A 25,064-nucleotide genomic window follows, 5' to 3' on the forward strand; every position below is an offset into this window, starting at 1 on the left:
AAAGCAATAATAAATAAGGATAAAGGATAAACAAGAGTGTTATCCCCCGACAACTGCTGAAGTGAGTTATCTCAGGACTCGGCACATTTCCTGGCACATGGTCAGCTGTCAGTGAAAAGTAGGTCTTAATGCTAACCTCAGGTTACGCCTGCACATGCCACCCCTTACTGGCTTAGGCCTGGTTTGCCCTTCTGATTGGATCATTTCCTTCTGGGCACAAAGCCTGTCATCCAGGAAGCCACCTGGAAATGGCATCTGTGAGATGGAGCTGTGATGTCTGCACTGTGGCCTTGTGTCCTAAAAAACCAGCCTTCCTTGGGGCAAGTCAGCGATGCTTTCACACTCAGACAGACCCTTGCATCTCGCTGGGTTTGTGGTTGTAACTGGAAGCCACAGAGGAAGTCCTTCAGGAGAAATCTGTCACTACTCTGAACAGTGGCTAACACATCGGAGACGAGGACCGCATGGCACACACTTGAGACAATCAACCAGGATTGTTCTGACCTTAGTTTTTTTTCACTGATTTGGTGAGAAGGTCATTAGACTGGAAATCAGAAAAACTGAGGGGTTTGGTTATTGTTCTTACTTGTGAGTTAGTTCTGTAGTTCTGGGACTCTCAGGTTTCTTAGTCTCTCTCACACTCAGGTCAGTGGCTCCCCAAGGTCATTTTAAGGACTGATGCTGCTCTTACTGCTTAAGAGGCACCTGTGGAGCTTTGAAAAACACCAAAGCCTGGTCTCTACCCTCAGAGTTTTTGAAGAATAGTTATAGTCTCTGCTAAAGGAAGTACCTTACTTTTGCCCTAGGCGGACTCTAATTGCATATCAATGGGGTGGGGAGGTCTGTGAGGCCAGAGCATAAACGCAGGTTTCATGGGATAGGAATGTCTGGGGCCCAGCTATATGCATTTTCTGATGCTCATCCAGATTTGGGAACCTCTAGGTGAGGTGCTTTCTGGAGTCACTTCCAGCTCTATTAGAATGGTTTCCCAACTACTCTACTACTCCTGGGATGGCCCATTTATTCAGCTAGACACTCTTTGTGCCATTCGTTAGGTACATGAGCAGCTCCATCTTACAGGTGAGGAATTACAGACACAGAGCACTTAGTATTTCTCCAGCATCCCACAGCTAGACAGTGGCAGGTCTAGGTCTTGAATCCCGTTCTATGACTCCTGACCACCCTGCTCCAGTTTATTCTTCAGCAATGTACTGGCAAATTCTGGGTGAGAGTTTCAGGGTGCCAGAACATCCGCCTCTGCTGCAGCAAGCCGTCACATGGTGGCAGGTATCCCTATCCTATGCAGCCTGACCTCCTAGCTTTTTGGATGTGCAATTGCAGAATCTCCAGGTAAAAGTATGGTGTTTCCACTAGCAATGATGCAAGCTATTTTATAAAAACTCTAGATGGTGGATCTGAAGGCTCTTGGGCCAATTGCCTTCGCAAAGACTCACATTACAATACAGATATAAGTTTTACTCTCTTATTATTCATAATAGACTCTTGATGTGGTGTTTTCTTCCACAGGTAGGAAGATGCAGCAGACTTTCTTAAGGGCTTTGAGGAGGATGTTTCCTTCCACCGTGGTTCATGAGCAGCTTGGCTGGTGTAACTCCAGGAAGTGGACATACAAAGTAAACAATGTTGGTCTTCATAGTGGCACCATGGGAAGAGTAACTAGAGGTCCTGACAACTTAACGGCAGCTAATTTAGGACTGAGAGCTTCTCAGTTTGTGCCTGTACAGGGTGTCCTGCATGCACACTCATGCTTCCCCCAGCAGTGCCGCGGCAATCTCAGCACACACTAGGAGCTGACAGAGTGGAATTCTGGTTCTATTTCTTTGATCAAATTGCTGTGTGACTTCAGGCAGATCTCATAACCTGTCTGGACATTCACAGTTTGTACATTCATAAAGAGACTTAAAATGTCCTGTGTCCCTTCCCCGGCTGAGAGGTTCAAATAAGACACCCACTCCATCAGCAAGCCCTTGCGAGGGGATGGCATCCCTGACCAACACCCACCTGGTTCTCGGCTGGCTTACCCTTTCTGGCACAGTCCTGGATGGGCTTTCTTTCCCTGGGGTGACTGTCCACCTTGGGAGGTAGCTGGGGAGTTGATTCATGAAGGACTTATGACTTTAGATTTCCTGATTCCAGGTTGGGAACAAGAATGCACATCCCACCCCTGCTTGGGCTGGGCGTTCTTGTAAGGAACACAGCCCTGAACTCATGCTGCAGCTGTGTTTGGCTTGTCTGTTTGTGAAGGGCAAGCAAGGCCTCTTTGTTTTCTGCAGGGAGCCTCTCTTCTCTGCCTTGTTTTTGCTCTTGGTCAACCATCTCACAGTGCCTTAGGGGTGTGCAGACCCTTTCTCACTGGCTGCTAACTGTGAGCCATGAATAAAGGCAGCGAATGGGGGAAAATCATGCCGGCAGCATTTTATTTACTGCCAGCATCACTGGCTCCCCGGACCCACCAGGTGTCTATGGAGATTTGGAGGATTCTTGGGAATCTGGGAGGCAGAACTAAGTTCATTTGGCTCCTCTGAACACAGCTCTGTCTGCGACCTGCAGCTAGCTCTGCAGGAGTCACCAGGCCGTGGCTGTGCTCCTCACCCTGACGCCTCGGCTCTGCTCCTGCCCATGGCTTCTCAGGCTGCCCCCAGTCTGTGCCCAGCCAAATCAAGCTCCATTTCTACTGGCTGAAGGGGGCCAGTATGTGCCACTGGCTGACCTAATGGGAGCTTGCCCTTGATGGAGGGTTCCTCAAAGATGCAACTGAATAGTCCTTAGGAGAGCAGAGTTAGCATGAATCCACTGCCTGAGTTTAATTAGAGGGTGCTTGATTTCTTTGTTTTCATGGCTGAAGATCCTTCTAATATTTTTTACCCTCAGAGGCTAGCTATAGGAGCTCAGGGCACACAAAAATGGGACACACCTTATATGTGATTAGGTGTGGGCTGTGCAGTGACAAAGCGTTTTGTTCTAGCTCCCATCCCAGTCACAAGTTACTAGTCACCATGCCTCCTTGGAAGTGATGAACTGTGTCAGCATGCTGCCTGGCTTCAGATCCCAGCACCACCATTCTCTAGACTCATGACCTTGACAAATCACTCTGCCTTCTGCAAGCCCCTAACTTCTAATCTGTAAAATGACATTAATAATAGTAGCTGCCTCACAGGGCTGCAGGGGAGATAAATGAATACCCAGCAACACCCAACAAATATTAGGCATTGCAGTTACTGTCAGGAGTATCTGAGGGCATTTTAACTAGGTGCCCCTTGGGCAGCTTCTCAAAGGCAGTGGGAGGCAGATACCTCAAGGAGCTCCACGCATCTCATTAGAGTATCAGCTCCATGAGGACCATGATGGTGCCTGGCTCACCTGTCGCTCTATTACCAGTGCTTGGAACATGGGAGGCACCAAAAAATGTTTGAGGTATTAATGAGGCAGGTGGGCCCAAGTTTAAATCCCAGTTCTGCTACTTTTGGTCTTGGGCAAGTTATTTACCTTCTCTGCTTCTGATTTTTCACATTTATGATATAAGGAGAAAGTCTTGCAAAGACAGTTATAAGAATAGCCAACTGGTCTGTGGCTTACTATGAGCCAGGCACTGAGCTAAGTATTTTCAATGTGCTGTCTCATTTGACCTTCACAACAGCCCTTTTGAGGTAGGTGTGGCTATTGTGGTATGTATGTATGTGTTTATATTGTGCGACTGATGTTCAGAGTGGTCAAGAATGTGCTCAGGTGACTTAGCTACTGAGAGATGAAAATGGGGTCCATTCTAGTTAGACTGACTTCCGGTCCCTTACTGTTCATCACAGTGCTCCATGTCTCATAGACTCCAGGATGAAATAGGAATGCAAATGTAGCTCTTGCTGATGCTAGCATTATTAGGGATCTTTCTGCCCTATGATGCTTTGCAGAAGGGAATACTGTAGTCAGCCTAGCCATCAGCATGCTTATGACAGGCTGCCCTTGGGTGGCCCACTCAGAACGCAGAGGCTGAAATTTCAGTGCGTGTGTCTGTCACCCTGGCCATCTGCAAATCAAAGCAAACACATGTTTAGAAGACATTTCAGTTGGGCAACTGTAAATAATTCCCACATGCAGCTGTCCAGGAAGGCAAAAGGAAGGCAGATTTCCACATCTGGTGAGTTCTGGATGGTCTGACAAGATGGGGATCAAACAAAATGGAGTCAGGTGCCTGAGCCTGACCCCTCATATGTGAGGGCAAATCACAGGCTAGAGAAAGCTTGAGATGGACGGGACCTCAGAGAGCATCTAGTCTCACTGATGAAAGAGGAACAGGAAGACTCAGGGCCTTGGCAGGGATGGTGACAATGTGTCACTGATAAAGGGTCTGCTTGAACCCTTGCTTAGAGTGGGCACTTATGGTTTGTGCCTGGCCAGCATCCTATCCCTCTTTTTCTGGTGAAGGTATCTTGACTTGGGGAACCACCTACACAGTTCAAGTACACTGACCTGAAAGCTCACGCTCTCCCACACCATGCTGCCACTGTTCAAGCCCCCCTATGGCACTCCAGGTAAATCCTGTTAGCTAGTCCATGGCAGAGTTCTTACACTTGTTTCCCAGGATTGCATTGGGAAATTTAGAGATGGACCCTTAGTTTCTCTAGTTTTCGGGGAAGTCCCATACTTTTCTGAGTAGCATTATGGAGCTTATTCAGCTAAGGTGTCAAGTATTAGAGCAAGGGAATACCGCCGGAGAATTACAAAGGAAGAGTACAGTGGTTACATGTCCCTTTTATTTAAGTTGCTCCCCCAACCTGGCCCAAACAATGACTACATGTTCCTAAGTGGTCAGAAAAAGCTGTTAGACACTAACAGTGAAAGTCAAATGCTTTCCCAAACAATTCTCTGAATGATATATTATTGCAGCCTTGTTTGTAGAAGCAAGACTAGGATCAACCTAAGTATCCTTCTCTGTATTATGTAACCAGGAGATTGCTTACATAAATTTTGGTATATTCACACTACAGAATATTATGTGGCCATTAAGAATAAAGTATTCTGTGTACTAATACAACACTATCTCCAAGACACAATAAGTGAAAAAACACCAAGGTATAGAACAGTGCATATACCATTTGGGTTAAAAAAAAAAAAAAGGAGCATCACATGTGTGTTTGAATAGGTACAGACTCTCCTTGGAAGGATATACAGATGGAAAGTGGTTATTTTAGGGGAGGAGAGCAGAGTGAATGAAGGCTGGCTCTGCAGAAAGCTTAATCATCACTAAATATACATAGTGCATTAAACATGTTTTACCACATGTATGAACTACAAATGTAAGATAAACACATATTTTTTAGATAATAATAAATAGGTCTTTATCAAGTTTATACAGCCTCAGTTTGGAGCCGCATCTCAACTTTTTGCCATCCCTTAAGCCTGATCAGGAGGCAGATTGAAAGGATTTTTGTTTTTTTGTTTTTCTCTTCCAGAGTGAAGCCACACTACTCCAAGGCTGGGAGAAGGCTGTTCTCATCTGACAACATCCTCTCCTAATTGACTTGATGACACCAAATGAGAGGAAGGAGTTGTCCAAACTCCAACTCATTCAATATTTCTCCTAACACTCATCATGGGGTGAGGAGGAGGCTGACGGCCAGTCTCTCTCTGTTTCCAGTAAGTGGGTGGGCAGCAGAAGCTTCCAGCTGCACCTCCCGTCAGCCCAGCTGGCTGTCTGCTAGGGAGTCATGGGCCATAGCTAGAAGGGTGTTAGCTCGGTAGTTTCCAACTGGGAGTGATTTCAGGGGAGGGTAAGACAATCCACTGTGGTGTGAATGAAAGAATTTTTATTCATAATCACTTTTAAGAGGCTTACACATATTTAATTACCAATTAAGTGCACTTTATAAATGCATTTTTCTATAGTAAGTATGCATTTTGAAAGTTTTAGCTGATAGAGGCTCATGGTCAAACATGAAGACTACTCTGTAGAGTATTACTAGAGATGACAAAAGACACAGTGACAATAACATCAGATTTAAAGTCAGATGGACCTGGGTCAAAATCCTAAATTCCTTATTAGTTGTGTCACCTTGGATAAATGAGGGTCTCTCAATGTCTGCTTCCTTGCTTGTAAAAATGGGATAATACCAGCAAGTATCTTAAGAGGTCATGGGGAAGATTAAATGGGATAAAGTATGTATGATAGACTGTGTGAGATGGCTCCCAGTGATTTTCACCTTCTAGTATTCACACCCTTTTGCAATCCTCCCCCCTTGAGTGGACACAGTGACTCACACTGAATGAATACAATAAGCAAAGGTGATGGGGTAACACTTCTATAACTAAGTTACAAAAGACTGTGATATTCCTCTTGTTAACATTCTGTCTCACTCTTCTTGCATACCTGCCCTATGGAGAGGACAGTCTGTCAAGGAACTGAGAGCAGTCTTTGAATAATGGCCAGGGAAGAACTGAGACCCTCAGCTCAACAGCCCTCGAGGTCCTCAGTGCTACCAATTACCACTGAGCTCGGAAGTGGTCCTTCCCCACTTGAGCCTTTGAGTAAAAATGCAGACTTGACTGATACCTTGATTGTGTCCTTGGGGAAATCCTGAGTCAGAGAACTCAGGAAAACTGCTTTAAGATTCCTGATGCTCAGAAACTATGAGATAACAAATATTATTCTTTTAAGTCACTAAATTTTGGGGTAACTTGTTACTCAGCAATAGGTGACTGAGACACCAAGCAAGTAGCTTGACAATGCATGTCGTGTAAAGACCTAGTAGATATTGACCTGGCACATTATAGGGCTCAGGTAGGCTCTGTCTTTATCCCATACCAAAAGTGGGCATCACTGATCACTCACAAAATATTTTTCCCTGGAGAACCCAGATGCAACCTCAGAATCCTTCTTAATACAGACCTCCAGGAAGCTATCAATTGTTCAGATGAAACTTATTTGCCAACTCTCATTTAGTCAATACTTATCCTGTCAATACTTCTCTCTATACTCTTCCTCCTGTGTAATGTTCCCTCACGCAGGGACCAATTGTTGAGACCACAATCATCATGAGAGATATGATTACAAATTATTAGAACAAATCTATGAAATTGTATAAAATAGAAATGACTGGCATCATATGTTGTCCCAAGAGTAGAATTTGCTTGAGGTAAGGGTTAGAAAGAGTCTGAGAGTACCGAAAACCTCAAGAGAAAAGAGGAGATAAGCCCAGAATGAGGGGCTGGGAGCACCAAAGACCATGGCACCCTATTCCTCATTTTTATCGTGATTTGGCTTAATTGTAGGTCTGACATTTTACACAAAGAAGGGAAAGGAGGGGAAACTGCTTTGAAATGATGGAATGTTCTAAGGAGGAAATAGTTGTTTTTAAATAGAGAAAATGTTCTTCAAATAGGTATGAAAGACATGATATTTGTGGGAGTTATTGGAATAATGGACTTCCAGTTGTTTACTTCACACGTGCTTCATTTTGTTGGTTAAAGCCAGGTCAATACTACTCTAAGCCCAGGAGCCACTGGCAGTGGGTGGAGGGCATCTTGGTTAGGCTGCTCTTTTGCTGGGCACAGAACTGCAGACAGACACTTAGTGAGTTAGGAGCGTGAAAACCACCCTTGCTGCTCTGGGAAGGATAACAAGAATTCAACAAATTTAGATAAAACCCTGAATGACATGTCAGGAAACATTTTTTTGGAAATGGAAAAGGCAAATGAATATAATTTATGGAAAGAGAAAAAATATCTCATCTTACCAGTGTGTGTTGGAGCAAATCAAACTGGTTCAACATTACAGAACCCATCCATTTTGCAATGAACAGAATTTAGTATAAAGTCACATCTCTTAAGTCTATCCTTTCTTTGATTTTCATATTCTCACAGAACCTCATTTTGTTTAGAAAGGGAAGTAAAAGGGAAAAATAAATCAAATGCTGGTCATAAAAATTAGATTGGCCCTAAGGTCAGGGGTTGAGTGAAGTACATTAACAGTAAACTCTTGACCGACAGGGATGGCCCATTCATGACAACCTGCTCCTTCAGAGCCCTTACTGAGACAGAATCATCTTTTGCTCTAAGATAGTGGATATATCTGGAGTTATGCAGCTCTCTATTTCTACTATTGTGGGGTAGAGAGTATCATAGACAAAAGTGACCCTGGGGGTTGGGTGAGAAGATTGGGAGGAGAATAGAATCCCTAGAACACTTTATTTTTCAGGAATGCCCTTCAAAATTCTTTTCCATCATGAAATGTTTTCTGTACAATTCATTCAGTCTTTCACCACCCCAAATACACCCTTACAATTATTAAAATATATCAGACATTCAATATATGTTAATGAACAACAGAAAACCAGACCTGTCTCCCACCCAAAGGCATTTACAGTCTAGACAAAGAGAGACAGACTTTACTCAAGTAAACACAAAAATAAATATGATTACCTAATGAAAATACTTCCCTTATTGTTCTGTGACAGCACAGGATAAAAATGTGGCATTAGCAAAGTTCACAGGTGGTGCACTTTGTCCCCAATTTCTTTCAGTGTCTCCCTTCCGTAGGAGCTCAAGGCTTCACAGACATATCCAGAGCTCCCCGAGGGTCTGTGCTCTGGCCGCCTGTGGGCAATGTTAAGGTTCCAGTCATTTATGGCTCTCCCCTTAACACAGCTGGCTGGCTTCTCATTGACCCAGTGATTGCCCTTCGTGGAACTTGACTGCAGAGAATAACCATACATGTGGAGAAAGATCTCTGAGCACATAAACGTTTGGAATTAAGTAGTAAAAATATAAACTAGCAGTGACAGATATCCTTGAAGAGGGAATTGAATAAATAAGTTACCTTTCATTCCTGCGATGTAATATTAATCCATAGTATAAAATGATGTACGCAAATACACACACACTGTAATGTTAATGTTGTTGAGTTTACAAAAGTTATAGAATAGCTTGTATTAAAAGGAATTCACTTATTAGCATCACATCTGTGTTTTGTATGTTTACACATAACCTTTATAACTATTTTGCATATAATACACACACGCATATATAATTTGTAGTATAGCTCCAGGAGGACTTATCCCTCTGCATGTACACATCTGTATCCTATGCTTCAGTCATCACAGGGGCTAACTAATGAACTTAAATTGAGATGTGTTAAAACAGTCCATCTTGGCCAGGTAGCACAGCTGGATTCTAGCTGAGACTTCAAGACTCAAGTCAGAAACTGGTGTGAATATTTTGAGCAGATCAATAAGAGAAAGATTTGGGTGCACGTACATCTTTCTGCACTCTTCACTTCTTATAAATATTCAAATACAAGACCACACATAGCTTACAGGGGCTCTTAAAACTGAACGGAGACATCTGAGGAAATGTTACCTTCCTTTGACTGCTGAAAGCAATTGCCTAGAACTGAATGATGGTGGTCAATGCACAGAATAATGAATTTGAGAGTTATTTTAATAGAATGAACCCCTACTAGTAATTTTCAGGCATAAGCTCAAATTCTTTAGCTAAAAAAATTAGGTTTTAGCTTTTTCTTTTCCTTTTGATTTCTATTCACGTAGGAAGGTTTTATTAAACACCCAGTATCTAAAGAGTTGTGCACATTTTGTGAAGATCCCAGACAAATTAAAAAGTCAAATTAGCAATGCATATTTAATACTGCTTTGTAGTTTTTTTTAAAGTTGGCAGCAATGTTTACTCTTTGAGAGGGAGTTTATAATTATGTAAATTGGAGAAACAGTCTGCATATGGTATAATGATAATGCCTTGGGTTTTATATCCAGAGTCAAAAGTATTTCTAATTTCTAAATATTTCTTCAGTTTTATCATGCCTTGGGGAGAGGTTAGCTAAGGCCAGATGCCTGCTTTTTCTTCAGTGATGGAGTATATGACATCTTGGAACTTAGACACCTGGGCAAGCTTTCATTTTGGAAGCACCACTGAGATTTGCATAGTATCGCCTTACAGCAGATACTGTTGATTGTCCTTAGAATAACCACTCACCCTTGCTTTCTCCTTTCTAACAAGATTTTAATTTTTTATTCATGCTTCTCTATGCAACCATGTACTACAGGGGATGTGGGTCCCATCCCTCATCCCAGGAAGGGACTAATGACTGGTCTAACCCAATCATGGCGGTCCCATCTGCTTTGCCAATAATTGATTTAAGCAAGGTTATGTGACACAGTTATGACCAATGAATGTGAGTGAAAGTCTGTTGGGGGGATTTCTAGAAACACTGATAAATGATATAAATGAGACAGTCCACTGAAGATGTTAGAACCCAGATCTTGGTTATATTTTTGAGCTATTCAATTAACCAACTACTGACCTATCCTACTTTAGGATTTCTCGTTATGAGAACTAATAACTTTTTCTTATTTTTCAAGCCACTTTGAGTCTGTGTTTTCTGTTACTTGCAGCCAAGAACACATCTTAAGTGATCTGCACCTTGACAGTTTCTATGTTGCTCTAGAGAATATATATATACAATAGAGAAATGTTAAGCCATATACTTGGCATCTGATTAACCAATGAGGCCAACTGACATTTGTTTAAATGGGTTGGAAGTTGGAATGGTAGTTTAATAAAGCTCATCTTGGCATCAGAGAGGAGGCCATATCCAATAACTAATGAATAACAGGAAAAGCTACTCACTATTCACACTGTTGCTTTCACTGAAACAAATGGCATCAGTCTCAATCCTTCTACTGAAGCAAGCCTGCAAGACACAGGAGAGAAAATAAGTATGAGGTCTACAATCTCATTTTGTCATCAGTCAGTCATAAGCATTTTGCTTGCTCTCCAGCTGGATGACTCCAGCTTTAAACCCTATAGGTCAGACTGGACATTTTCCCAGGAAGCTGTTCTAATAGGAATGGTTTGTTCCTACCAGGCAGTCAGGTTTACTACTTCATCTGCTCCCCTCCGGAATGCGTATCATGTTCCCAGAGACTCAAGGTAAATGGCTAACTGTTTTATAAAATGTGTGCTGGTCCAGGCGCTCAGAGACTTCATCTTCTTTGCCACATTGACGGGGTCAGGAATGGGCACTGGGGACCTGATTCAGGCCAATGAAACTTGTTGAAAACATAAGAAGGGAAGATCTCTTTCTACTGCCCAAGGCTGGGGAGGCTGCCCACCCAGAGCTCTGAGTGCAAGGCACCAAACCCTGATATTATTTGGGCACCTGGATGCAGCTATGATTGAAATGCTTCAACTTTTCAGTTATACGAACCAATACATTCTCTTTTTGCCTTAAGCTGGTGTTTTGCTTAAATTAGTTGAGTTTTCTCTGTCTTCCAAACAAAAAACCTCACTAAGGCAGGCAGGCAGGGCAGGAATTGTAATTCTCATTTTACAAAGTGTGAAAGGGAGGCTCAGAAAAGACTAGGGTGGGGAGGTCCAAGATCTCCACTCAAGGGCTCTTCCTGTCCCTGTACCTGGTCTACTCATTCAGCGATGACCATTACAGTAACAGAGGGAACTGACACCCATTGCTGTCTTTGCTGATTTTTAACAGTTCCACTTTGGGTAAAATGGAGGAGTTTTCCACAGGGTTGCCAAGGGAGATAATCTTTATTATTTTAGCGAAGATTGTCACACACAAACACATACACACCACACTATAAAAGGTCATAGTAGGTGCGTTAGATTTGCACAGATCTTCTCCCCCAAGGAGACTGCTGCTCCAAGTCTATAGATGATCTCAGTCTCATATTTCTGACTCCATCATCCATCCATGCCCACTGTGCTGCTGGCTTGTGACTGGCCTGATCACAAACTTTCCACCTAGCTAACCTGCCCAGCGCCTGGTCTACTTGTGATGAGTCAGTAAGCAGACATCACAAAGAGGAAGCCGGCAGCTCAAATCCTGATCCTTTGTGTGTTTTGTTTGATTCACATTTCAAAAAAATTGAGCTATGTTTAAACATTGAGGAAATCTAAATAAAAACTTAGATTTCAAGGGTCACTTGTAAAACATCAAAGGCCACCAACACTGTGCATCTCCACATGGTGATGCAGGCTGAGCTCCTATGGTGCTCAAGGTCCTTAGACTTATTCTCTTCCCTCACCATATTCCCATCCTTCATTCAATTCTGCCACAATCCTGGCTGCTGTGAGCATACATACTTTCAACCCCTGTCCTAACTTTCCTACGACCCATTTGGGGCTAACACAACCGAGACGCCACCTCGCCCTCCAGTGGCTGTGTGTGGAAGCAGCCCGTTTCTAGCCAGGTTCCCACCCTGGCCCCCAGGCCCTCCAGAAAGGAAATCACACAGTGATACCACTATGAGTTTATTTTTCTTTCTCCTTGCTGTATCTCTGCAAAAAAGAGAATTTATTTGAATCAGGAATAAAAAAATGTTTATAAATGGTCTTGTGAAAATGAAGCTGCCCTGTGTCCTGCAGAGGACAGGACTTGAGGGAGGCTGTGTGGTATCAGCTAGGCACTGGATGAGAAGTCAGAAAGCTTTGTCACTCTGTCACCTTTTATAAATGATTTCCTTCTCTACCTCGGTTTCCCCATCTGAGAAGTTGAGCTAGATCAGAAGGTCTAAATGGGTGGCGCACATGCCATATCTGGCCAATTGGTAGGTATCATTTTATCAATTATATGTCAACAGCTAAAAAGAAGGATATTTCAAGTAAGAATCCAGATCACGGCCTTGTCTGAATGCTCTAGCAACAATCAACAACGGGCCAGCATTCCCACATGACCGCGGTGGTTCCGTGGGGGTTCTGAGTTCACTGCAGTCCTCACCCTCTTCCTAGTGGACCTACACACATACCCTGACCACCTGCTTTGTTCTTTTACATCCCTGCCTGCACTCAAAGGCATTTGCTCTTGCCACCCCAGAACGAGATGACCTCGAGGAACCCGTCAGCCTAAGTTCTGGGAGTGGAGGCTGGTGATCTGAGAGGTAGAGACGATCTGGAGGAGAGAAAATGCTCTGAACAAGAAGAGCTCGTGCGGCCCTCCAGTAAACCTCCATGAAGCGCTCCTCTTCCCTGCTCGGCCCAGAGTTGAAACAGCAAGACGCCCAGGCCTTTGTGAAGATCCCACTACATGGTTAAGCCTGAAAAGGCAACAGCCAGGCTTTGAAAGTAGCAGAACTTTGAAAGTAGCAGAAATATTCTTCCGTTGGGGTTGCTAGCTGATTCTCTAAGTAATTTGCAATTCAAGTGTCTCTTTGTTTTGTATGAAAATTTGCTGCTATTTGGAAAGTGGGGAAGAGCTAAATTGCATCCTGCTGGTTTTACTTTGACTGTATCAAAAAAGAAACTGTTAATCTGGTTCCATAATTAACTTTCCTGTTCTAAAAGGGCCCTGGGCGAGAGTCCAGAGAGTGGCTGTCAACTCCCGGCTTCTCTTCTCAACAACTCCTTTCATCAGGATGCCCTGAAAGGAGGATGGATCTAGGTGGGCGCTGGTCTTGATGTTCTCTTTTTCTGATTTTTCTTTTTCTTTATCGTCATGCAACATTTAATGAGCCCTTACGGGGGTTCAGATCCCGTGCTGATCAGTGGTGGGTATAAAGATAAATAAACTTCTGTGGAGATGCCAGAGAACATGAGTTAATTTTCCTTCCATCCATCCATCCGTCCAAAAATGTTAGGTTTCTATATTATTGCCAGACATTATGTTAGGCATTGGTATGTTATAAATGCAAACAGGACTTAATCAGCATCCAATCTACAGTGAAGAGAGGACTTCTGACTAGGGCCACAATAGTTGGCTTCATGGAAACGATAACAATAAATTGGTTTTGATCCCTGAAGTATTTGTGTATATGCGTATGTGTGCACATAAACTTATATGTGTGCATAAAATGCTGGAGGGATAGGATAACTGATGCAAGCAAAGGCATGTAGGCTAGAAATTAAGTTTGACGATCAAGGGGAGGCCACTTTGGCATTAGCAGAAGGTTTGAACTAGCATTAAAAGCTCATGCTCATTGACTATGGGGAACTTGGCTAAGCACTCTTTATCTATTATCTCTCCATGAAGCCTCACAAAGCCAAGTACCAATTACTGGTTACACGCTACCGACAGGGAACAGACTCAGGTCAGTTCCCAAAGAATGTAAGGGCAGGATAAACGGCAGAAGTGGGACCTGGGTCCATCTGTGACTTCAGGCATAAGCTTTTAACCACAAGGCCGTGCTGCCCAGTGGGAAAAGACTAAAGAAGGACTTAGGCGCCCACCAGTTAATCAATATTGCATTTATTTGTTTATTCAGTCAAATATTTATTTGTTAGTACTTTGGGCAAAACAGCACTCTGAGAGCTGGGGGTAAAGAAAACAGGACAGACAAGGTCTTTGTCCTTCTGGAGCTTACGTCCCAAGGGCCTCACTCTGAAGTGCCTCCCTCCTGCCAAGTGCACGAGGGAGAAAGCACAAAAATCAAGCCAGGATGGGTCTGTAAGGAGAGCACTACCTAACAGACCACTTTTCCCAGCTCCACCCAGGCAATTTAGATGGTATCCCATCTCCTCATTTTTTTTTTTAGGGGCATTTCTCTTTCTTCTCTTTTCTCTTCTCACTGAAATAACTCCGTTAGGAATGATTCACCCATTTTCCAGTTCTATCCTCAAATCTCACCTGAAAGAATCTGTAACTTGCTTTTTGCAACCCACTCAACAGACTGAAGTAATTTTCCAGTTTCACAGGCTCTTTCAAGTTCAGGCTTTGAGGAAAGTCAGACACAGCACTAATCTTAACCCTGGTGCCTGCACCCTCACCCTCTGCATCCCTCATCCTGCACCTGAGAGAACTCCTAGAGTTCACCAAATTTGGCCTGCACCTTGAGCCCTCAAACATCTACTAGAGCTTTTATGGAGTTGTTGCACCCTCAGTTTTTTTTGGGACACTGGGCAATGACACTGTATTATTCCTGAGAATTAGAGGAGAGCTGGATTCCTCACCTGTGTAAAGGCTATATAGGACCCCAAGCATCCAAGGCAAAATGACAGCTGAAACACGATCTTAAACTGACAGTTGAAGGTGTGAGGGAAGTCCATATTCCCTGACTGGCAGACAGAAGACTGGCCTCCAGAGATATCCAGGCACTACTCCCTGGAACATGTGACTATGTTGCATCACATGGCAAAAGGAATTCTACAGACAGGATTAAGGTTTCAGACATTCGATGAAGTGTTTATCCCGGATCATCTGGGTGGGCCCAGTATAGTCGCATGGATCCTTAAAAGTGGAAGAGGAAGGCAGAGGGTCAATCAGAATTATGTGATGATGGAAGAAGAGGTAGGAGAGGTTTGAAATGTAAGGACTCAATCCACGGCTGCTGTCTTGAAGGTGGAGGAAGGGGGCCAGAAGCCAAGAAAATGTGGGTAGTCTCTAAAAGCTAGGATTTGTCCTTAGCCAAAAACTAGCAAAGAAATGGGGGGGTGTAGTCTTACAACTGCAAGGAACCAAATTCAGCCAATAGTCTGAATGAAAGAAAAGGAGATGGTTTTTCTCTTAGAGCTTCCAGAAAGGAACATAACTCTGCCCAGAGCCCTAACTTTAGCTTACTAGGCTCTGTGTTGGACTTCTTACAGAACTATAAGATAATAAAGTGGTGTTTCTTTAACCCTCTAAGTCTGTGGTAATGCGCTATGGTAATAACAGGAAACGAATACGTCGACTTTGGGTTTAACCTCCTTCCGTTGTTTAGTTTGATATAGTAGCAGGTGGGGCTTGAAAGCTGCCTGTGCCAGTTAGGACTTTGTGTGACCGAGTGTGGCGTAAAGCCCCAAATAACAGTGGCTTCAACACCTATAGTCTTTTTTTTTTTTTTTGCTTTAATAAAGTCTGGCGGCAGACAGTCCAGGGCTCTCTACTAAGGTGGTTTTATAGAGTCTTCAAGAAGGCAGACTGATTCCAACTTTCTGTTCTGCCACTTCCAGGATTGGCTCTTATTCTTCTGACCCAATATGGCTACCAGAACACTAGCCTTTACACCTGAATTCCAGGCTGCAGGATGGAGGAGGTGCAAAGTGAAGCTTTATTTATTTATTTTTTTAAGAATGTTTCTCAGGAATTGCATACAATCCTTCCACTTACATCTCTTTGGCCAGAACTTGATCACATACGCAGATATAGCTCTAAAGAAGGCTAAGGAGGCAATATGCTCAACTAAAAGTTAATATTGTCATCACTAAGGAAATAAGAGAGAATGGATTTAGAGAGATGACCAAACAATATCTACCTTCACGTAGTTATTATTTGAGGGAGGCGATTGGTGGATGGTTCTCAAAAGGCCATACCTGTGAAAATGATTGGCTGGGATGCAAGCTCTTTTCCACATTGACTAAGGGCTTCTCTCACCCTCTTCCCTGCCCATTTTCCTAAGTTCAAATTCCAGCCTGTACTAGTCCTATCTAATCTTAAGGACTCATTTCAAATCTTACCCCCTCCAAGAATTTTTCCTAAATTCCACTCAGAGGGAAAAAATACCCCTCCCTTCCTCAAAATTTCATAACCCTGGATTTATATTTACTTCTTGACACACTCCACCTTATATGAGAGTTATTGCTATGTATGAGAATGGCTCTTGCCTTCTGGAATGCAGGCTATTGTCTTATAGTTTCAAGTCTCAAACATGGCATGAATTCAATATTTGCACTATATAGCAGAGATTGCTAGATTGCCCTCCAGTATTCATAGTCCCCTTTTCTTATTAGAAATAATTCCCCTCCCTTCCCTTAAGTGATATCTGTCCAACTAGGTATATCACTGCTCAGTCACCCTTAGGGTTATGTGTGACCATGTGACTAAGTTAGGAAGTTTCCTTGGCAACAGAGATAGAAGCCCCTTGTTGAGGAGGGCAGAGCCAGCTAGCCAGCCTGTGACTCAGAATGACCTCATGAGGCAGTCTACCTGTCACAGACTGCTCCCACACATTTGGGCTTCAGGGATATATAGATTTGCTCTTCTAAGTTGTTGTACTTGGTCTTCATGACAGCAGTTTATCTGTGCCTTAGGTCATCATTTACACGATTAGTGGAATTGGTCTCTTGATTTGTGAACAGCGTCTGGCTTCCTTTCCATTTGTCTTTTTCCAGGAGGATGGCACCTAGCCTTAAATGATGAGACCTAAAATATTGAACATACATCTGAAGTACATACGCATGCCTTGAAAGCAGCCAAGGGCATTGATGGTAGGTGTGTGCTCAGGCTCTCTGCTCCTGGCTAGCTAGGAGAATTAAGTGAATAGGTTTGTGCCTAGCATTTTGTTATTTCTGTTGGAGCCACTCTTGAAAACATCTTTAATCAGAAGTATGTCCAGACTTCCTAAATAATGTTTTGTATTGACATTCATTGCTGATTCATTCTTCTCAAACCCATCATTTTAGAAAATTGTCTTTTGCTTCCTTAGTATTTCTTGCCATTTGAAACTTTCTCTACAAAGTTCCATTTTTTGCCATACCCCTTCAAGTGTCTATTTAGAAGATTCTGCTGAGCATTCATTTCTTAGCTAACTAGAAATGCCTTGCATTTGTATGTTGTTTAATACTTTTCAAAGCCTTTTCACAATCTAATAGCACTTAATCAGCAGGGAAGCCTAGTAAGTTATGCAGCAGAAGTATTAGTATTCCTATTCCCTAGGTCAACTGTCCTTAACAGTAGTGTGGTATAACAGTAGTAGTTAAATAACCATTGTGAAGTATGTTATATTGCAAATTGTCTTTCTTTACAGATAATAAAATGTCATCCTTTCAATTCATCCTATAACTACAATAGACAGTTTTGAGTTGCTAATATGTCCTTGGAAGAGTCTTTAGCATGGGGAAAACAGTGGTGAATAAAACAGACCATATCTCTGATCCAAAGGATCTGGTGGGACGTTGAAGAATCAAGATGGTGGACATCTACTGCCTCATCTGTCCTGCATCACCCCCTTCTTCTGGGCAACTGCTTCCCTGCTGCTCCAGCCATGTGATTCTGATAGAGTTGCTGATTACAAAGGAAGGCAGGTGGCCCAGGACTGGCTTTTCAGAGTATCATTTTCCTCTGGCAACAGTGATTGGTTCAAGGGAAGTCACAGGGCCCAAACCTAAGCCAATCAAAATCTTTTCTGGGATTTGCAATTTAGGGAACAGAAAGAGAGAGAGGCTCTTTGATTTGTCATCACTGGGCTGGGATGATGTAATCTTGAAACCAACTGTGGCAGTATCTTTTGCCACATGGAGAAAGCCTTTTTGCAATACAGAAGTGGAGTAAAGGAACATAGGTCATGGAGAGATGGCGAGGCAGGCATTGAGGGACAAGCAGTCTCAGAAATTTGGAAGGAGACAGACTAGTTGGATGATTTGTGCATAGTATTTCTCACTGCTTATTTGTTGAATATTAACTATTAACTAGTACAGTGTGTTGAGCAAATAAAGATGCTCAGGACGTATTTCTTGTATGGGTGAATGAATGAATAAATGGCGCTATAATGACTACATCTTTGGGGAAGTGGAAAGGAGTTCAAGGTTGAAAAAAACTCCCATCATCCTATTTTATCATAATTTTCACCTATTTTCTCAAAGTACTGCAAAGCAGAGTGGTAGTGAAGAAAAAGGGCTTAGATATCGGGTAGGCCTGGCTTTCATTTCTGGCTTCATCAACAACCAGCTGTATGATGCTGAGAAATAATAACCAACCCCTCATAAGGGTTTTTGATGAGGATATACAGAGGTAAGTGTAAAACTTTAAGCAGAGCAGTTGACATATAATCAAAGTTTTAATGCTACCTATATTTATTAAACCAGTGTTTACTAAGACGGTGTCTTCTATGGGCCAGGTACTGTCTGACTCCTGGGGATACAGGAGGATGAGACTGATGTGGGCCTTATCCTCAAGGAGCTTTGGTTTGCATGGAGCGAGATGGTAATGAGTAAAAAACAAATGAGCAAACAAGAAATTTGAAGAAGTAGTACACGCCATGGATAATAATAGGTATAGAAATGAACAGAGCCTCCTCTAGACTGGGTGGCCAGAGGTGGCCTCAAAGGGAATATGGCATTTGAGCTGAATCCAAAAATGAGCCAGCCACATGAAGGCATGGACAGGAAGGCTCCAGGCAGAGGAAATGTAAGTGCAAAGGCCCTGAGGTTGGAATGAGCTTGATGTGTTTGAGAAATTGAAAGAAGGATGGGTAGCAGGGCATAAAGACTGACAGAGGACGTAGTGGGAGAAAAAGTCAGAGAGGGAGGCCTAATTCCCCAGACATCTAGACTGACTTGTACTGTGGGGCAGGCACTATGTTAGGAACCAGGAACACAAGAAGGAAAAGGCAAAAACTGGCTGAAAAAGTTCTCATCTATCTAATCTCAACAAATTTTGTTAATAGAGGTTTCAGGTGAGCTGAATTTTGCATAGCCACATTTTGACCATCATTTCATACCTACTGATATCTATAACCTTGCCAGTCTACCTGGGTTAGAGGTAGTGGAGAGTTCTGCATCAGGTTTTTCTCCACAGAGCAAGCAGGAGGCAGTTATATGAGTTTACCCACATGAAAGAAATCAGTGTATTAGTGTAATTACACCTGATCAAGTACAAATTTCATCTGCATGAATACATGCAATGTTTTGGAGGAAGAAATTTGGAGGAAACTCCATTCTTGGGAGGTATTACACTACAAGTCATGCCCAAGCACTTTACACACTAGCTGTCCTTAGACATTTTCTGATTTCTCTATATAAAATCATTTGCAGGTATTGCTATGTTTTAGTCATGTGAACTCGGAGGGTCTAGAGGGCTCAGATCAGAGGAGAGAAATTCATCTATAACCTGGAAAAGGGTAAAATACAAAATTGATCAGAACTCAGACTTAAATCAGGGCAGAATGAGATGCCAATCCATTTTCTGCCAAAGTATCTGATTCTGCTCTCCTGTCCATTCCCAGAGCTTTAAATATCACCTATAGGCTGAAGATTCTTAAATTACATTGTCATCTTATACCATGTCCTTGAGCTCTAGACACAGGCATTCAATATTTGATATGATACATCTCCCTGGATGTTTCATAGGCTTCTCCAACTTAACATGGCTCTACAATAACTCTTCATAATCTAGTCCTACTTGCCCTCCTAGGCATTCTGTTCCTTCCTTGTTCTCCACCATCTCTGTAAATGGCACCACTATCTATCAGTTAGCTCCTGATCTATCTTTTTCCTCATGTCCAACATCTAGTACATCAACCAACTCTTGTAGGATCTGCTTCCTAATGATATCTCAGATCCATCTTCTCATTTTCCATATGCACAGTTACTACTCAAGCCCAAACGTCCACCATCTGCTGCCTAGACCAGTGCTACAGAGTCCTAATAGATTCTTGCTTCCCTCTTGCCCTCCCATAATTTGTTTTCCATAGAGAGATGTTGAAAAATGCAACTTAGATGCTCCCTGCTTGGACCACAACACACATACTTAAAACACTTCAATTCATTTTACTTTGAATGTTATGCACACTTTTCTCCTGGACTGCAAGGTGAAGGTAGCACCTGCTTACCTCTGCAATCGCATACCACTCACCTTTCCATCCAGCTGTAAGTTGTGGCTACACTGGCCTTCTGACTGTTCCATGAATACGCCAAGCTCACTGGGCCCTTAGGGCACTGTGTTTGGAATAGAATACCTTCCCTCTCCTCTGCATAGTGGGCTTCTCCAAATCTCACCTATATTTCAGAGACCTTCCATAATTCCTCTACCTACAGCAGCATCATCAGCAATAGGCTTGTTCACAGCACTTTTTCTCATTTGCAGTAATTTTCCAATTTCAAAATAGTTATTTTGTTTTGTTATCGTTGCTGCTGTCTTCCTCATGTTATGTTCCATAAATGCAAGAAATACATTTATCTTGTTCATTGTTGTCTCTCCAGCCCTAAGCACACTGCCAGACACAGGGTAGATCCTCAATATTTGTTGAATGACTAAACAAATGGCTGCATAAACAGATGAATGTGGTTTTTTTTTTTTCATAAGGATGGAGGCCCATGTTATACAGAAATCACTCCCCTTTCCATTTCAACACTGTCGTGGTACACTGGCTACTCCATTTCTTTATCTTCTTATAAACCATCTTTTAAAAAAGTCCTCATTAAAAAAGATTTCTTGAGTTGAGTCTCAGATTGGATATCTCAATAGCAAATATATGCTTCCTTGAAGTTTCCCAGTTACCCAGACAAAAATATCTCCTAAACATTATAGGAAAGTCCCCTATTTCTCATGTCTTCAGGTAAAACCATTGAAGACTGTTATAGAGAGAAGTCCTGACTCTGCTTGGTATTTGACTGTACTGTCTCAAGTAAGTCATTTTCCATCTCTGTTCTTCAGGTTCCATGTGCTGAGATTTCTTCCAGCTTTTTTTCCTAACTCTAAGACTTCAGCAGGTTATCCAACCTGAGCTCTAGGGTACTTGGTGTGAGCTGAAGAGTCCCCCGAAAGATATGTCTATGTCTAAATTCCTTGAACCAGTGACTGTTCCCTTATTTGGAAAATGGGTCTTCGCAAATGTGATTAACTCAAGGATCTTCAGATGATAAGATCACCCTAGATTATTCAGGTGGGCCCTAAATCCAATGACAAGTGTCTTTATAAGAGAAAGGCAGAGGGATATTTGAGACAAAGGAGAAGGCAGTGTGATCACAGACACAGAGATGGGAAGTGATGTGGCCACAAATCAAGGAATGCCAGGAGCCCCAAGAACCTGCAAGAGGCAAATCATGGATTCTCCCTGGGGACCTCCAGAGGACGTGTGGCTCTGTGGGATTTTGGACTTCTGGCCTCCAGAACCATGAAGGAATATATTTATGTTGTTTTTAAGCTACCAAGTTTGTGGTAATGGCTGCAGAAGCCCTAGGAAAGTAGCACAGCACTCGCCTGTACTATAGGTGACAAGGTCCCTGGGCCTCCTTAGCCCAGAGTGAACACCGAGGCCAAGCTCTGACATCTCATCTAGTGACCCACCAAGCCCATTCTGGAAGCTTCAACAATCAATGTCTAGTCAAATAAAAAGAGATAAGGAAGACAGTCTTATCCACACTGTGCCTCAAAGCCTTCTTAGATAGTCAGTGTTCACATTCTACTTCGATGGCTGCTGCTATTCCTCCTCTTTCCTCTTGCTTCTTTCTCCATGACCACTTGCCTTCAACCGCACGGAATTTCCTCTCTGTTCATCCTTACTCTCTAAGTCCCCTGAACCAATACATCAGCGAGTGTTTAAAGAGGCCCAGCCTTGTTCTAGGTGCTATGGAGATTTCCATTTTCATAAGCAATGTGAAAATAGTAATAGTAACCATAGTCGTAATAGTAGCTAATAGTAACTGGTGCTCCGATGCGGCACTGAGGATGCTAAGCACTTCCTCATGCATTATGTCTTCCCACCTCCCAAAGCAGCACCTGCTGAATGGATTTCTTCACAAGTGTACTTGGGACCCAGTCCACTGGCACATCCTCAGGGGCCCTGGCTAGTGTTGCCTTGCTTCACACCTTTACACATGCCCTTCCCAAAGGTCTCCTTCCTCCAGACCAGCAAACTGCAGAGAACACTTTCTATTTACTGCATAATAAGTGATTCTCTTCTTCTCTGACATACTATCTATTATAGACTCTTACAGGAGTGGGAATCTTGAGACCGAACATTTCACCTGGTACCACCCCTGGCACCTGGAGGACCAGGAGGGAGTCCAAAAGGAGTGGGAGAAAAAGTGGTTCTTCTACGCCAGCTGTCTCTTGGAGTAAAAGGTTAAGGGCCATTCGCTCCAGGAGCATCAGGATTTAGTTTAGCCTGGATCTCAAACAAACAATCTTCTTAGGGGGAAACTGGTGGGGAGGGAGAGTGGCAGAAACCTAAAGAAAACTGCTTTGCAGAACCTGCTCCAGCTGCCAGGGGCACCCAGGGTTGGGTGGCAATTCCCCCCCACCTCCCACCTCGATTCTCCAGCGTGTTTCAAAACTCACTGAACACATATGGCTTCCAAGGCTCTAGGGAAGGGTTCAGACACCCACTCCACATGGCTTGGCTGAGTCAGGCCCACAGAAGCACAAATGCCCTGGAGATTACCCATGGATGCACGTGCCCTGAATTACTCTCGTTTTTGCATCAGTACCAGCTCCCTTTTGCTCTGAAAACAGCTTTCCATTTTATCCCCACCTGCGTCCCTCACCCTCCAGACACCACCAGCTGTGCTAGCTGGTTTGCTCTGAGGTTGTATGGCACTTTTTCAGTCCTTCTGTTTGAACTCAACACATCGTGTCTTAGAATTACTTATGTCTACCTCTAATTTTACTGTCAGCCTAAGCTCTTTAAAGGCAGGTATTATATTTCAGGTCCCCCGGTGCCCAGCATTTGGCCTTACATATAACAGGTAATCAGGTGGTGGTGTTTTTATTTTTATTTTTTTAAATAAACAGCTGTTCATTTAGTACATGACTTTTTGATACATGATAGGGTTTTTACTGGTGCTGGGTGAATAAACTAGGAAGAAACAAACTGTGGAATTCTTGGTGGATAATCTTACATTTTAGTGAGAAAACGAAGAAAATGCACATATGTACATACACAAAGCACTAGCACGGTGCTAAACAGTAAGAAAGAAGTATAGAGACTGAGAAGAGATAATCAAGGAACTTAACTTGGGCAAAGGAAGGTGTCTCTGAGGTGATGACATTTAAACCAAGCCTTGAAGGGCGGGAAGGAGCCAGCCAGGCTGAGAGACAGCAGCCGGGAGAGCATTCCAGTCTGAATGGACTTGGAAGTTCTAAGGGACTGAAGTGGGAAAGTGTTTGGCATATTCAGAGAACCAAGGGGAGACTCCTTTGGCTAGAGCTCAGGTGGTAAAGTTTGGGAGGGGGGAGGGAGTATACTGGATTGAATGGTGTCCCCCTAAAATCTAGGTCCACCTGGAACCTCATCATGTGACCTTATTTGGAAATAGGTCTTTGCAGACATAACCAGTTAAGAGGAGATTGTGCTGAAGTAGGGTGGCCCTAGCCAAAGGCTGTTATCCTTATAAGAAGAGAAAACAGACACACAGGGAAGAAAGCCTTATCTTCAGTCCACTGGATGTAGACTTCAGACTGCAAGCTCAGCAAAGCCAAGGATTGCCTGCCATCACCAGAAGCCAAGGGGGAAGCAAGGGAGGGTCCTCCCCAGAGCCTTCGGAGAGAGAATGGCCCTGTCCACACCTTAATTTTGGGCTACCAGCCTTCAGAACCATGAGAGAACAGACTTCTGTTGTTTAAAGTTTCTAATTGTGGTGATTTGTTAAGGCAGCCCTAGGACACTGATACAGGGACAATGAAAAGACAGTTTTATTATTAGTGAAGTAGAGATCCATGGAGGGGTGTTAGCAAACAAGAACTGATTTTTCCCCCTAGATTTGTGTTTTAAAAAGATATATCAAGTGAATGAAAAAGTCCACGTGCTCAGAACACCTTCCCTTGTCTTAAAGGCTGAGATGCCTCTGTCACTCACAGTGTCCTTGCCATGTGCTGCCCACTGACCAGGCACAGCGTGGCACCCCAGGAGACTGGTCATCTGGTTTAATGGTCTCCACCACTAACCACTTGTGGTTTCTGAACATTTCCTTTCTATTTTTAAGCAACTAGGATTCTGCATTCTGAATTAAGCTTTTTCCCAGACCCGTGGTGTTGACACGTGCTGTCTTTTATTCTCCTCTCTCTAGCCCCTTCAGATCTAGTGGAAAACATCACACATTTCGAAGTCACTGTTAATTAATGCTGATGTTTGCTTTGCTGACATTGCTGTAAAAAGTGCTTATTTAAGGCATGAAGGATTAGTTTAATTCTGAACACAACTTTCAGTATAAGCCTGAAAATCAATGGGTGACTGGATTCAGGTGCCCAATTACATTACAGCTTGAATTAAGCCATTCATAAGTGCTAGCGGTCTGATGCTTGTGGAAAAACACATCCCTTGGGGGGAAAGAACAGCCAAGTGGGAACACGGGGCAGAAGGGAGAATGTTCTGGAGTGCACCGCTTTATGCAACTTGACAAGGTTGAGAGTTCTCAGCTTCATAGAGTTGCGGGGGAAATAATTTTCTATC

The 25,064-nt window shown here is 43.1% G+C and overlaps 1 protein-coding gene across 9 annotated transcripts in view; it reads right to left on the reverse strand.

Annotated features, from left to right (window-relative positions):
- The window catches only part of ATP10B (ATPase phospholipid transporting 10B (putative)), a 294,689-nt gene that overhangs the window by 167,685 nt on the left and 101,940 nt on the right, over positions 1 to 25,064 (reverse strand). For 8 of the 9 annotated variants that reach the window (XM_057491433.1, XM_057491430.1, XM_057491426.1 and 5 more), the window contains one exon: positions 10,654 to 10,717. The exons of the other annotated variant lie outside the window; for it this stretch is intronic. The gene's annotated coding sequence lies outside the window, so the exon portion shown is untranslated. The remainder of the gene's footprint in view (positions 1 to 10,653; positions 10,718 to 25,064) is intronic. 9 annotated transcript variants of the gene reach the window in all.

The sequence above is a fragment of the Manis pentadactyla genome, chromosome 2, assembly GCF_030020395.1.
Source record: "Manis pentadactyla isolate mManPen7 chromosome 2, mManPen7.hap1, whole genome shotgun sequence".
NCBI classification, from domain to species: domain Eukaryota; kingdom Metazoa; phylum Chordata; class Mammalia; order Pholidota; family Manidae; genus Manis; species Manis pentadactyla.